The sequence below is a fragment of the Petaurus breviceps genome, unplaced genomic scaffold (assembly GCF_028583685.1).
Source record: "Petaurus breviceps papuanus isolate PSGF00001 unplaced genomic scaffold, PetGlider_PUasm1.0 129, whole genome shotgun sequence".
Taxonomy (NCBI): domain Eukaryota; kingdom Metazoa; phylum Chordata; class Mammalia; order Diprotodontia; family Petauridae; genus Petaurus; species Petaurus breviceps.
In genome coordinates this window covers 1,316,948-1,331,605 of record NW_027185665.1, presented here as the reverse complement: position 1 = coordinate 1,331,605, position 14,658 = coordinate 1,316,948, and the positions used below count along the sequence as shown (strand labels likewise).

The 14,658-nt window shown below is 40.8% G+C and overlaps 1 long non-coding RNA gene across 1 annotated transcript in view; it reads right to left on the bottom strand.

Annotated features, from left to right (window-relative positions):
- Positions 1–2,447: 2,447 nt before the first annotated feature.
- The window catches only part of LOC138173645 (uncharacterized), a 19,186-nt gene continuing 6,975 nt past the window's right edge, over positions 2,448–14,658 (bottom strand). Inside the window, exon 2 of the long non-coding RNA XR_011171476.1 lies at positions 2,448–3,752. This is a non-coding gene — a long non-coding RNA (uncharacterized lncRNA). The remainder of the gene's footprint in view (positions 3,753–14,658) is intronic.

Genomic DNA, 14,658 nt, shown 5'->3' with positions numbered 1-14,658 from the left:
AAGTCGTCCCCATCCCCACTCCCTGCCAATAATTAGTGAATAGTAAACCAATTCTGGGCAGTCTCCTATGCTTAATGATGTCACTTCTATGTGTCTAACTATCAGAATTGTCAATAAACTACCCCATCATCTGAGTCAACCTCTTGGACCTTTTTTATAATAGAAGTTTCCACTCTTTCTTTTAACCAGCAACTATTTTTAAATAAAATGGGAGTCTGCTTTATTTCCTATCCCTGAGGCATATTCCTTTTATAAGTTTATTTTTTTTTTAATTTCCTTTCAGTCTTTTTCTCCACTTTGGTCAGTTGTGATTTCCATCCAGATTGGATACTGATGGCTCCCTTTGGGTAAGCCTCTGCTAAGGTAGTAGAGCTGCAAGGGGCTAGGGTAGAGACTGACAAATTCTACTCTCTTTTCATGGCATCTGGAAGTGAATGCTTTCTCCCTCTTCTAAGTCTATCCTATAGAAAAAATCCTAACCTTAGTTAGATCTCTGACTGCTTGCAACATGGTGGATAGAATCAGTGAGTCAATAGCCATTTATTAAGCATTTACTATGTGCCAGGCATTGTGCTAAGAGCTGAGAATACAAATACAAGTTTAAAAAAAAAAAGACAAGGAGCCCTCAAAGAGCTTACATCTAATGGGAAAAATGATACACAAAAGGAAACTGAAAAGTTAGGAGCAAAACCCACCAGTGAGCATGGTGGCAAATGAAGGGCTGGCTGGCCTGAACACCCTTCTTAAGTGGAGGTTCTGGAAGGGATCTTCTGTCCTCAATAGGAGGGAGGGGCCCTGGGGGCGGAAGATGCATCTGGGGTATGAGACCCAAGGAGAACTCTTCAGGATGAGGAGGTTCCAGGAGCACAAGGGAGGAGTGTAGAGGAGACCATCCTGTGAGAGCATCTCCCTAGCTTCAAGTGCTGCTTCTGACACATACTGGCTGTGTGACCAGTCACAGAACATCACCAGCCCTCACCAGACCAGGGGTGTCCACCATAACTAGCAACACTGCTGAGTTCAGCCCGGACCGCATGAAAATATACCTAGGGAAGGATTGGAAAATAAACAAAAACACAACAGGACATAGATAATGTTCATATATGATTTTCTAAGGTATCTTTATGTACGGTCTTCTTTCTACTGGAGTTTGAAACCCCTGCTATAGATAATTATAATTTGCGGGAGAGCTACTCACTTGCATTGGTAGAGAGAATTCCTTGTTAGGATGAAATCACAGCTCTAGTTCCTATTCTTGGAATTACTACTTCAAAATGAGGGCATTGTGGATAGCTTCAAGAAGAACCTGAACTCTTTTATTGATATTGGAAAGGATTTAGTCAAAGTGAAGTCAGCAAAGCATTTATTAAATACCTAAGTGCCAGGGAGCAGCTAGGTGGCACAGTAGATAGAGTGCCAGGCCTAGAGCTGGAAAGGCTCATCTTCCTGAGTTCAAATCTGGCCTCAGATAGTTACTAGTTGTGTGACTCTGGGCAAGTCACTTAACCCTGTTTGCCTCAGCTTCCTCATCTGTAAAATGGAACTGGAGAAGGAAACGGCAAACAATTCCAATGTCTTTACTAAGAAAATCCCAAATGGGGTCACAAAGAGTCAGACGTGACTGAAATGACTGAACATCAACAATAGCTTTAACCTTTCAAAGCCTTGGTTTCCTTATCTGTGAAGGGAAAATTAAAGGACCTCTGAGTTCCTTCTCAGACCTAAATACAAGACCTTACATTCCTAAATAAATGTGAATAAATTGACTTGAGAAGATGCACATCTTGCTTACCTATATACAGACTAGGTACCAGTTCTTCTTTATTAAACTAGCCTTACTTCCTTACTAATGTAGGATTTAACTCATTTATTCTCCCACTGCAGCCCCCAAATGTAGCAGAAAAATGTAAAACTGTAAAATCCCTCCAGCATGTTTCCCCTGTATCTCACTAAGGTTTCTTGCCCATGCAACAAAAAGTTTGTGTTAAATTGGGACTCAGAGGTGCTGGGCTCCTATCTCAGATCTGCTCCTTTCTGTGTGACCTCTGGCAAGTCACCGGACTTCTCTGGTCTTCAGTTTCATCCTGATAAAAGGAGAAGTTGTGAGTAGAGAACATCGAGGGTCCCTTCCCACTCTAATCCTATGTTTCCACTTAATTTCCCTGAATTTAGGTTTCTTTAACTGTCGATGAAGGGGATGCTACAACATTCACTAGCTGTGTGTGACCATGGGTGAATTACCTAAACTTGATGATCTTCAGGTTCCTCATCTGTAAAATGGGATAATAATAAGCCCTACCTCACAGGGATGTTATGTGATAGCATGTGTAAAGCTCTACATAAATGCTTTGTTGGCCCTGGAAACCAGGAACCATTCTCTGTAAATGAGACTGCATTCTGACTGCTCCTGAAATGGACAAATAAAATGGACATGGCAGCCCAGCCGATTATAATTCGATAGGAGTGTTTATTAACCACAGGTGACTGCCTCCCTAATAGGGAAGACAGCATCGAGTCTTCTGTAAGATGCATTTTTATAGACCTAGGTGTTGCTAACAAACAGAGTGTGATTCCAAGGTGGGGGGGAGGTACCATTTCTAGTAAAGTCTTGGGAACCCAACAAGAACAGACTTGTATCTGGGGTATGTTTGTAGCAACACAGGTGAAACATTCCCTCACTATTATGGCCTATTAGGTGGTTTCCAGGGACCCTGGTAGGGGCCCCTTCTGGAAGGTTTTAGGAGGCTTCGGTGTATAATTTCTGATGAGCACTTCACTCCCCCCTTTTTCTTGTTCATAGTTGAAACTCGGACTCAACTGAGTCCAGGGGACTGTTCTCTTGCACTAGGCCTGTGGTACCCACTGCTGCCAGTCCTGCCATTCCAAGGCCAACTAGGATAGGGACTAAAATGGGGGCTGCCGGCACAAAGGTGTTCCTGCATACAAGCAGTCAGAAGTTAAGCTCGGGTCTGAGACTACCAGAGTGCTGCCCGAGTCTGTAGGGGTGATGGTAATGGGTGAAACAGGGGGCCATCTGGGGTTCAAGTGCCATCAGGAGGTAACAAGTCTCCAGGTTCCCTTCCTGTGACATAAAACCTGATTTCCCAAGGTGTCCCAGTTTTCCAATCCTGTTTGGTCCAATCCAAAACTCTGATGACAACTGGGTTACATTGACTTAAGGGTATTACAATGAAATGAAATGTGGTGGTCACGGCTGCCACAGGAGACCCAGTCAGCAATGGTTACACAATTCCAATTGACACAGTGATATTTCCTGGTCCCCCCACAATCGGGAGACCCATCCTCAGGGCAGACATATGACTGGGTTGACCAAAGGATGCTTTTCGGCTCCACAAGCAGCACCATCGGCTCCCAGAATACAAAAACAACATAAATCTGGGGCTGAGCAGGGCACAGAGATCAAAGGAGAGGGTGGGCTGGCCATAAGTCACATTTTTGAAATTAGAGTCCCATCAATTGTGTTAGTAAGAGTCCAAGATTACAAGGTGGGAGCATAGGAGTTGGAACCGACCAAAGGCAGGAATGCCAGGAACAGGAACATCAGGACAGTCTCTTATCTTCAGTTGTAAGTCACAGTCTGGCTCTGTTACCCAGGTCTGGTGGGTCAGGAGGAGCCGTCACCTTGATGTGTGAGGGGTGGATTCAGGCTTTTCTTCCAGCCACCTTAACAGCAGAGTAGTCTGGTACACAGCTTGAACTTCGTCCTGGATGTCTCAGAGAGCTTGGAGGGGCTGGAGAAGTAAATCGTTAACAATCATACATAACAGCATTTGTCACCCAAAATACAATAGAAGGTGGGGTACCGAACAGAACTTCAAAAAGGGGAATGAATTTATTAACACTTGTTTAGATGATGGAATAACTACAAATTCAGATTAAAACAGCAAGTTCTTTTCTGCTTTACAATATGTTGCATCAATTCAGCAAGAAACGTCTTGCAAATGGAGATTTTAGTGGGTCTCTTAAAATCACACTAGAGATTTTAAAAATTTCTTCTAAAGGTATTTTCCTTCTTCAAAACAGTTTCAAGATTTATAAATGATCACTAAACTTCTGTGAAGGAAGTTAATTGAAAACTATTAAATGATCTTAAGCAATTTGCATAACTTTCTGTACATATTCTAATTCGAGATGAAAAATAATATTAGATTTTCCAATAAGCTAACATAAAAAAGCTCACATCTTTTATTTATTACTTGCACTGAGCATAGAAACCTGTTATAGAAGGAAAAAGGCAGGGACATGTGACATTCCAAATATGCCAGGAGAAAATGTCCTTGGCTCTGTGTAAATTCAGGTACAGTTACAGATATTCCATCTCCTGCAGCATCTGTTCCATCTCATAGCTAGACTCAGGAATAGGTGGGAAACATTTCTTTTCAAAGGAACCTCATGGGTAAACTGAGCCAGGAGGGATCCCATCCCAGACAGAGGCTAAGATTGTCCCTTCGGCCGTTACCAAATGTAGACTTCCACCTGTTGACAGCACAGGATCACATTCCTCTGAGTAGCTAGTGGCATTTCTTTTTCAGACACTGATTTAATGCAGACAACTATACCCAAATTCAAACTCAAAATAAAATTTAGTTATGGTCCCAAGTGCTTTTTACCTTAAACAAAAAGCTTCACCGATCACAGCTTAGAGCCAGTTACAATTATTTCTATTCTCATGGGGCTACAATAAGCAATAAAAATGTATCAGATCTTATAATGTAAGGAATTCCTTTTTACCACCCTTCTAAAATATAAAAGCCAATTTATAGAAATTCTTTTTAATCTTTGCAACTTCTTACCAATTCCTTTCTCAGGCTAAATGACCGCTGAATGACATTGCCTGGAGAGAGTTTCTAGGGGATTTGACGGTTTTACAACATAAGGAACATTTATATGAATTGTAACTAATCAGACAAGTTTTCATTCAGTTAGTTTCCTCTTTTCCACATACAATAATCAATTAACAGTTTATAGCTTTTAGCATTAAAATAATAGCCCAAAATAGCTTAATTAATAGTTTTACAAATTTTTCTAAATAGCAGATATACATATTACAAGTCAGGGTTAAAATAACACTACTGGTCTCACACAATTTTTTTCTCACTCACGTTTTACAATATACAGTGTAGAAATACAACAATAGTATAAACTGTGAGATGACATTAATTGCATTTCCAAATTACATATAAGAATGATTGATCTTACCAAGTGAAGAAGCTAGTTGACTTCTGACCTCATTTTCTCCTCTCTTTTTCTCATCTCCCCACTTTACAGATGAATTGAGACTCAGGGTTAAATGATTTATTCTAGGTCACACAACCAGTCACTGCAGAGTTCGGAACACACTGCTTCTCATTGACAAGCTTTTTCTCACTTTTCTGATTTTCTCTCTTTCATCTTTCTCTTAGCTGTACCTCTCTGGTTTTTTTTCCTTTTTGCTCTATATTCTGGGGTGTTTTCTCCCTGCTCCACTGTTTTCAAGGAGTCCTTAGCAACCTTCTTTAATTCCTTGGCACTGAAACAAGCAAAGTGACTATTTGTAGTAAGGGAGAGATCTCTTAGATGGTACTGAAGTTGGGGCTTCATGGTACAGAGTGAACTCTATATTTCAGGGGGAACCCTCCATTTTTCCGAACTCATCACACTCAAAGCACATTATCAGCTTATACTCTATCAAATAAAGCTCTATGAATGCTTAGCTGTAGCAGACCTTGGTTATGGGGTGGTCAATTTGCCTGGAACATTGAGGAGAGGGTTTGGGGAACTTGAAGTAGAAACTTCAGGCTCTGATTACTTGCTTGAAGAGGTGGACTTCAGGGTACCTGGGGATCTAAAACTTGCTGATAGGAGCTAGATCAAGTACCCTTTTACTAAACTATTTAGGCTGTGGAAAGAATATAATTTTAGGCTGAATAGCTCAGATGTAACACACACTTTAGTAGCTCAAATGTATCCCAGGCTTAGTACATGGGATAATGATTAACTTGTGTTTGTACCTTTGTTTCACAAGCTTCTTTTCCCTTGTTTAACTGTTCCCATGTTATTCAGAAAAATATTCTATTCCAGGGTTTTAACCTTTTAGGTAGGCAGATGACAAGCCCATGTAGCTCCGATGTAGCTACTGTATCTTCCCCCCTTTTTCATTTTGGAGGAAGTTAACTGAGATTAACTTCACTGCAGCCCTAGCTCAGTTATAGCTAGGACAACAGGGAGAAAAAAAAATCTTAATGGTTCAAACCTCTTACTGTCTCCTCAGCTCTGTCAGAGCTGGATGACAGGGGAGGGCTCTGTATCCCTAGCTAAGAAGAACTGGGACCACAGGGAAGAGAATCTTAGCAATTGCAACTTGTCACTGTGGCACTGGTCTGGTCAGAGCTGGAACACAGTGAGAGGGCACTGTAGTCCTTAGCCTTGTGTAGAAGCAAGCACCCCAGTGTCCCCAGGGTGGCTGCCAACACAGGTTCTTAGATCTGCTTTGCTAAAGGAAAGCAACTCAAAATGGGTTAACAAGCTTACTTTAATCACTCAAACATATATTGTTTACCTAGCTCAGGGGAAAAAGGTAGGCACCCCGAACTTCAGAGTATACAGACAGAATTATCAAGACAGAGAAACAGATCAAGCAGACAGGTTTCCAAACTGTCCAACCATTACATCCATCCAAATCAACATCTGGGTTTTTCAAAGCCGGGGGGCTCTCAACAACGGCTTCTCAGAGTCTCATCTGATCAAATCACAAAACACTTCTCAAAGTGAGCCCCAAAGCAAAGCCTCACATCAGGGATTATATAGCCTTCTCCTGGCTCAGAGAATGTAACCACCCTCTTGACCCACTGCCCAATCACACAGCATCAAGGTGTGGGCATTCCTGAAAACCAAGCCTCCTGCCACAGGCTCCATGTGACCACATTCAGCCTATTAGGGGGCAGAGTACATTTTCAAATCAAGGCAGGTTCTCAGAGTCTCTTAAGCCTATCAGAGGGCCTGGGGGCAGAGAAGATCTTTAAATCTGCATTTCCATTAGGCCTTGTCAGAGGTAGGGCTACAGGGAGGAGAAAGAATCCTAGTGGATTTCTTTTTGACCTTTTGCTCAAGTAAACTTTATTTAGGTGTTCATTCCTTTAACATTTCAGATCTACTTCAAGCCTTTAAGAGAAGCTGCTTCTCATACAACACAGATAATACAACTGTTTACCAGTAACAATCATGGTCTTAATTTTGAACTTTGAAATAAAACAATTGAATAGCCAATCTGGTGACCTTCAACTTCAGTTTTTGTAGTGCCAAATAGTAACCAGAATGGCCACATACTCCTGGGGCGAATTGCTTTCCCAGCCCTCCAGGGAGCCTGGTCCAGCTGTCAATACAAAGCCAAAGGCTATCTCGGTGGGACCTCCAAGTGAAATGGACAAATAAAATGGACATGGCAGCCCAGCCAATTATAATTTGATAGGAGTGTTTATTAACCATGGTGACTGCCTCCCCAACAGGGAAGACAGCATCGAGTCTTCTGTAAGATGCATTTTTATAGACCTAGGTGTTGCTAACAAACAGAGTGTGATTCCAAGGGCGGGGCAGGGGGGGTACCATTTCTAGTAAAGTCTTGTGTACCTACCAAGAACAGACTTGTATCTGGGCTAACAAGAACAGACTTGTATCTCGGGTATGTTTCTAGCAACACAGGTAAAACATTCCCTTACTATTATGGACTATTAGGTGGTTTCCAGGGACCCTGGTAGGGGCCCCTTCTGGCAGGTTTTAGGGGCTTTGGTGTATAATTTCTGATGGGCACTTCACTCATTCCAGGAATACCTGACATTCTAGGATTTTAAAGAAACTCTTCTTCCCCTTTGGAATTTACCTGCTCTGGGCCTGGCCCCGGGACTGACAGTCTCAGAAACTAATCTGAGTTGGTGGGAGCAGGCGCTAATGGGTTAATGTGTTAGCCTTCTCAGGTGACATCTGTGTGTTTTTACAGCAGCCTAGTGGGTAATAACTCCTTCACTTAAAAGGAATGGCTTCCATGACAGGAATTTCAGAAGCTATGACAGCCTAGTGATTTTTTTTAGTGGTTCTCAGATCACACCAAGTCAGCAGCTGCTTCCCCCCCTCCTCTTTCTCTTCCCTCCTCTCCTTCCTCCTCTTCATCTCTCCTTCTCCTCTCCCTCCTCCTTCGTCTGCTTCCTCTTCCTCCCCTCCTGCTCCCCCTCCTCCTCTTCCTCTTCCTCTCCTTCTGCTCCCCTCTTCCTTCTCCTCTACTTTTCCTCCTCCTCCTTACCCTGAGACTGAAGTTGGGAAGGGGCATCCACCTGACTCATCTCAGTCAGTTTTAGTGCTAACATTGGAAAGAGGTTTCTCTGCCTTTCTGTATTTCACTTTGAGACTCTGAGAACAGGTTCAAACAACTCCATGTCTCCTTTGAGGGTCAACCACAAAAAAACAATTTCTGCCTAATATTAACTCACTTTTATATAGTACTTTAAAGGACAGTGATTTTCTTTTGGATTAAATTAGTTTTTCCTTACAGTTACATAGATTAGAATGTGAGAGCTAAAAAGGCCTTTAGAGATGATCACATCTGACCCCTTCATTTTACAAATAAGGAAACTGAGACCCAGGGTAACTTAAGAGGGGATCATATGATCCAAGGTAAAATGTGAAGGAGCAGGGAAAAAGTCATGACTGCAAACCTCTGCACTTAACCTCTCTGTGCCTCAGTTTCCTCATCAGTAAAGTAACAGGAATTCCCTGGATGTCCTTCAAAAATGTGTTCTAGCTCTAGCTCCTTGACTTTTGCTCAATCAGCAGGACCATGACTGTTCACCTTTTAAAAATGATAAAAAAGGTGACACTCTTCTTCCACAGAAATTGCTAACTAAAAAAGTACAATACAGAACCATGTACCATAGGGTACTGGAAAGAGTGCTGGATTTCATTCAGAGCGTATGGGTTCAAATCCTGCCTTTCCTGTTTATTACCTGTGTGATATTGGATAAATAATTTTGCCTCTCTGGGTCTAAGCTTCCTCATTTGTAAGACTAGGGTATTAAACTAAGTAAATTTTATCTACAACTCTCTAAACATGTTTGATCTCATCTGATCTCAGGAACTAAATTGGCTCAGGCCTGGTTAGCATTTGGTTGTGAGATCCTCTAAAAATGCCAGACCTCTTTTTTTTTTTTTTGAGAGGGATTATTGTATCATGGATAGGGTGCTGGACTCAGATCCTCATTAATAGAATAAAGATGGCTTCTACACCCCACTACAATTCTAAATCTATGATCCTGTTTATGGTATTCCTTTCACTTTAAATCTTTCAAAGTTAGGATTACATGTCTATCACAGATTTTCATGGGAGGGAGACAGTGGCGCAGTAGATAGCTAGACAGCCTCACAGCTAGCTTTGTGACCCTGGGCAAGTCACTAAACCTATTTGCCTCAATTTTCTCATCTATAAGATTGAGATAATAATAGCACCTACCTCCCAGGGTTGTTAGATCAAATGAGACAATAATTGTAAAGTGCACAGCACATGTGCCTGGTAAATAATGCTATGTAAATGTAAATTTATACATAATAGATGTAAATGTATAAATATGATTATATTATATTACCACCATTTTTTTGGTGGTAGTGATAACAGTAGTAGTAATTGTAACAGCAGTAGTAGTAATTATGTCAATTCCCTCAATCTTCTTTTTATTATCATTAGGGAAATAGGAACATTCACCCCATACAACTTGCCAATGGCACAAAACCAAACTTATGAACAGGCATAGCAATTCACTTCCTATTTGATGTAATTCAAAAAACTCTCTGCCAAAGGTCTTCTATCCAAAAACTTCCCCCCTCCCTTACCACTGTTTCCATTCATAAAATTATTTTGAGTTCAGTCATTGAAGGATGTTGATAAAATGCAAATGTTATCTAGAGATGCTAATAAAAGAAAATATCTTCATTCACTGACATGTTAGTTAGAATTAGTTTATCATCCTAGCCCTAACAGAGAAAAGAGGGTCTGAAGACATTCATTAAGAGCATGAAATATGACAGTTAGAATGTACTTCAAAGAGAATCAGAGGTCCAGTCTATGCGAAAATAGTCATCACTGTGTTCTTTGGGGCAGCAAAGATATGGAAACAAAGTTAAGCACCATCGTGTGGGGAATTTCAGGAAAAAAAATCTGTGATATATGAATGTAATACAATAAATAGTATTGTACAGTAAGAAATGATAGATATGAGGAATTCAGAGAAAGAGAGAAACTGACACAGTGAAATAAGCTCAACCAAATGAACAATATATCCAATGACTACAACAAAGACAAGAAAAAGGTTCCTAAAAGGAAGCTGAACCTTCACTCATCAAAATGATAATAATGATGATGATGACCCCAGAGAACAAATCATGAAAAAAAAACTCTCTCCTTCCAGAGTCTATGCCAAGAGAGCCTTACTTTTTGGTGTCTTGAACCCCCTAGTAAGCCTGTGGGCCCCTTCTCAGAATAAAATTTTTTAATCGAAGAAAATGCTAATTTTCAATTAGAGATTTGCGAAAAATTGAAATGTATTTTTTTCCCATCAAAATTTATGAACCTCCTAAAATCTATTCACAGACACCTTTGCAGCCTCTGTTCTAGTCAGGGAATCACTAGGGTGGAATGTTGTCCATATTGTCAGATACTACAGCTGTGTTTGTTTATTTGTTTTTCTTAATAGTATAAACCCAGTCCCAAAGGTCTGTAGAATGGTATTCTCTCCTTATTGGTGGAGACCAATGTCCCTCCCCTGCTGGAGGGGTGGGGCTAGTCATTATTGGGGAGAGAGAACTCTTAAGTCTTCATAAGTTCTTCAAGTGACTTCAGGCTCTGCAGTCACTTGGGGCTCTCCTAGAGAGAAGATGAACAGGCCAAGCCCACTTAGACTCTGGGAAGACTTGAGAGACTGAGCAATCTCCACCATGTCCTTATCCCCAGAGTGTTGCACTAAAGACTTCAGGAAACTTCCCCCTGGATGAGATATAATAGATGGAACTCTAACCCAGTGCCCTCTCTGAGGAGAGCAGACCCCAATTTCCTCCTTCCCCTCCTGCCAGGAGTTAAAGTGTCCCTTGGTGGGGAGTAGAGGGAGTGATGGCACTAGAGATGTCTTTCCTACCTCCCTTTACACAATGACACCTCCATGCTGCATGTGATAGTCAGCCCTCACAGCATGTGGACCTCATAACACATGAGAGGCCTTACTAAAATTTTTGTTTTGTTTTTACAAGAAAGAATTCACCCTGAAAGGGATTGAGGGTATTTCTAGAAACGATCAGGATTCAAAACCGGAAGGCATTTAATAGCATCTGTTTGTTCTAAAGCATACTTTGAAAACTAAATTTCAGGGAAACTGGATGATTAAGCTTTGGTTAGAGGTTGAAAGAGAATGGTCAGGGAAAGGGTAAGACAAAGGATGTAAAACTGTTTAGTATGAATAAGTCTTTAAGGGGGAGACATTTTTGGCCAGGAATTCTCAAACTGGGGTAAACAACCCTCTAAAGGTTGTATGGATAGCTTTCTGAAGGGTAAGTTGGAGGGGAAAAAAAATGAATGGGAAAAATTACATCATTATTTTCATTAACTTCTAGTTGAAGTTTGGGGCAGCTAGGTGTCACAGTGGATAGAGTGCTAGACCTGGAGTCAGGAAGACCTGGGTTCAAATCCAGCCCCAGACATTTACTAGCTATTTGACCCTGGGCAAGTTACTTAACCCCATTCAGCTCAGTTTCTTCATCTATAAAAGAGCTGGAGAAGGGAAATGGCAAACTCATCTACTATCTTTGCCAAGAAAACCCTAAGTGGGGTCATGAAGAGTCAGACGCAACTTAATTGAATAATCATTGAATAATTGAAATTCAGCCTTTCCTTCAAATATGAGTGTGAGCAACCAACATGATTCTGAAAAGGGGCCTGTAGGCTTCACTAGATGGCCAAGGGGGTCCATGACACAAATGAGACTAAGAATCCTTTCTCTAGATCAGCCAGTATTAGGTCTTTTCATGTGGGGAAAGTACATTGAAAAGGATGGTTGGGAGAGACAAGAGCAGGGCAATAGCTAAAAGAGGAATGAAGGGCATTCCACTAGACAATTTTTCTTGAAGTCAGCCTTAAAGTGGGAAGGATAGACACAAAGGTGGAGAAGGTCAAGCTATCACTTTGTACCAACAAGTGCCAGCCTAAACCTCCAGGAGGCTGAGGTAAGACTCCATTGATTCTATACATTCTGTCTTCTCTAAGCCATTCTTCATGGTCAAGCAGCAGAGCTGTTGATTTAAAAGATTCTTGGAATATTCCATCCAGACCCCAGTCAAGTTTTTTGAGCCCTGGTAAAACAAGTCTAGGCCTATGCCCAGGGTGAGGTCAACTGACGCAGAGCAGGTTGGGTGAATTCTGATAATACCAGGCAGAGAGCCTGTGGATGGTCTTTCTTCTCACTGATGCTCAATGAAGTCTTATCCACTAGTCAATAATTCTGCTCACTCTAACATAACAGGTCACTACTCTGATTCCCTATTGCTATCTGAAATTATCCAATAATTCCAACTTGGTTTTTATCACTTGTCAGGTGTTAAGTCTTTAGTCTACTTTAATTGTACTTTTAAAATAGTTTCAAGAATATATTTTATTTCTCGGGGTAGAGAGGTATGGGACAAAAGACAAAGAATGTTGAATATGCTATCAGAAGCAGTTAATGTAGAAAATTCGTTTTACTCAATTGCTTTGCTTTGTTTTGAGGCAGCAATAATTTAATGGGGGTATATTGGTATGGCTATGGGTATATGGGTATATTGGGTATATTGGGATGGCTGTAGTCTAATAATAGTAGGTATTAATGAAACTTTTAAATTAAAATTTGGACATTTTAAAGATAAAGTGTTCTCAAGTCAATAACATTATATATATATATGTGTGTTTGTGCATATATATATATACATACATACATACATACATGGATTCAGGCTTGTATTGAATATTAGTACATTGAAAAACTAGGGACATAATTTCTAGAACATGGAAACTTCTTAGAAGTACTACTTGGTATATGTTAACACGTATATTCATTCATATTGTTGTTCAGTGGTATCCAAATATTCATGACTCATTTGGGGTTTTCTTGGCAAAAATACTGGAGTGGTTTCTCCAGATAATTTTACATATGAAGAAACTGAGGCAAACAGGGTTAAAGTAACTTTCCCAAAGTCACACAGCTAGTAAGTGTCTGAGGCCAGATTTGAACTCAGGGGTCTTTGTGACCCCAGGACAAGTACTATCTACTATATATATATATATACTAAGTACTACTACAATCTACTATGCCATTTAGCTGCCCCAAGTAGCACTTAGCCAATAATAAATATTTATTACCTTCTCTCCTAATGTGAAATGGCCAACATCTGGTTCAGAGATTAGCTTGTGGGATGTTATGGGAGAGGGGAGACCTTGGCAATGTGCTAGAATAGACAGTGGAAAGATTTAGCTCTGGTTTATATATTGCTAAGGAAAGACAGGATAATTGATACTACCTGGAATTGGGGGAGAGGGGTGATGGAGTTTCTTCTATGGGCTTGTAGAGTGGGAAGCGTGGAAGGAAAGAGGGTTGTAATAGGAAAGTGAGAATTTCAGTCTTTACTGTTCACTGAAACCTTCCAGTAATATGCCCGGCACCAAGTCACTCCACTACATTATAGTGGACCTTTCAGGGCAGAGTCAACAGAGCAGTTCTTTGAGAATGCTTTCTTCTAGACCAGGAGTTATTAACTTCTGCCAGAGCAAGTGTTCTTAACTCAGGTCCATAGACTCTTAAGGGGCTCAGGGAGTCTATGAACTTGGATGAAAAAACTTACATTTTGATTTTCATTAACCTCTAACTGAAATTTAGCATTGCTTTCAATGATGAATGTAGGCAACAAAATATTGTTTGGAGAAGGGATGCATAGGTCTAACCAGATTGTTGAAAGGACCCATGATATAAACAAAGTTAAAAATTCCTGTTTTGATGCAGCCAGGTAGCACAGCTAGTAAGAGCACCAGCCCCAGTGTCGGGATGACCTGGGGGATCGAATCTGGTCTCAGACACTTAGCACCCACCCAGAAACACCTGGCCATGTAACCTTGAGCAAGTTTCTTAACCCCAATTGATAAAAAAAAATAATAATAATTCCTGTTTTAAATGTGCCCTCTATGGGGAGAAAGTCTAAACTCATTTTGTTCTGTTGGTCCTAAGCCCCATGATTTCATCCTTTAAGACCTGGTGCTGTCTCTAGGCAGGGAGCCCGGAGAGATTATAAAAGGGAAAAAGCACAATTGGGTCTGAGCTACCATGAATTTCATGCCTTAGAACAGACTGATTTAAAGTGCATTCCAATACACAAGCATTCCTATTTTATAAACCCACAAACTGTTAAGATCCCATATGTACAAATAGACAGTTGCACACTCTCTATTCCCCAATTCCACCACCTCCCAGAGACTAGTCACACTATTTGAGTTCTGCATTGTCCACCTTCCTTCTTCTCTTCTCATATCAGTTAATCCTGACTTTGACATTCCTTCACGTACACACACTCACACACAAACCACACATGCATGCACAGAGAGACAGA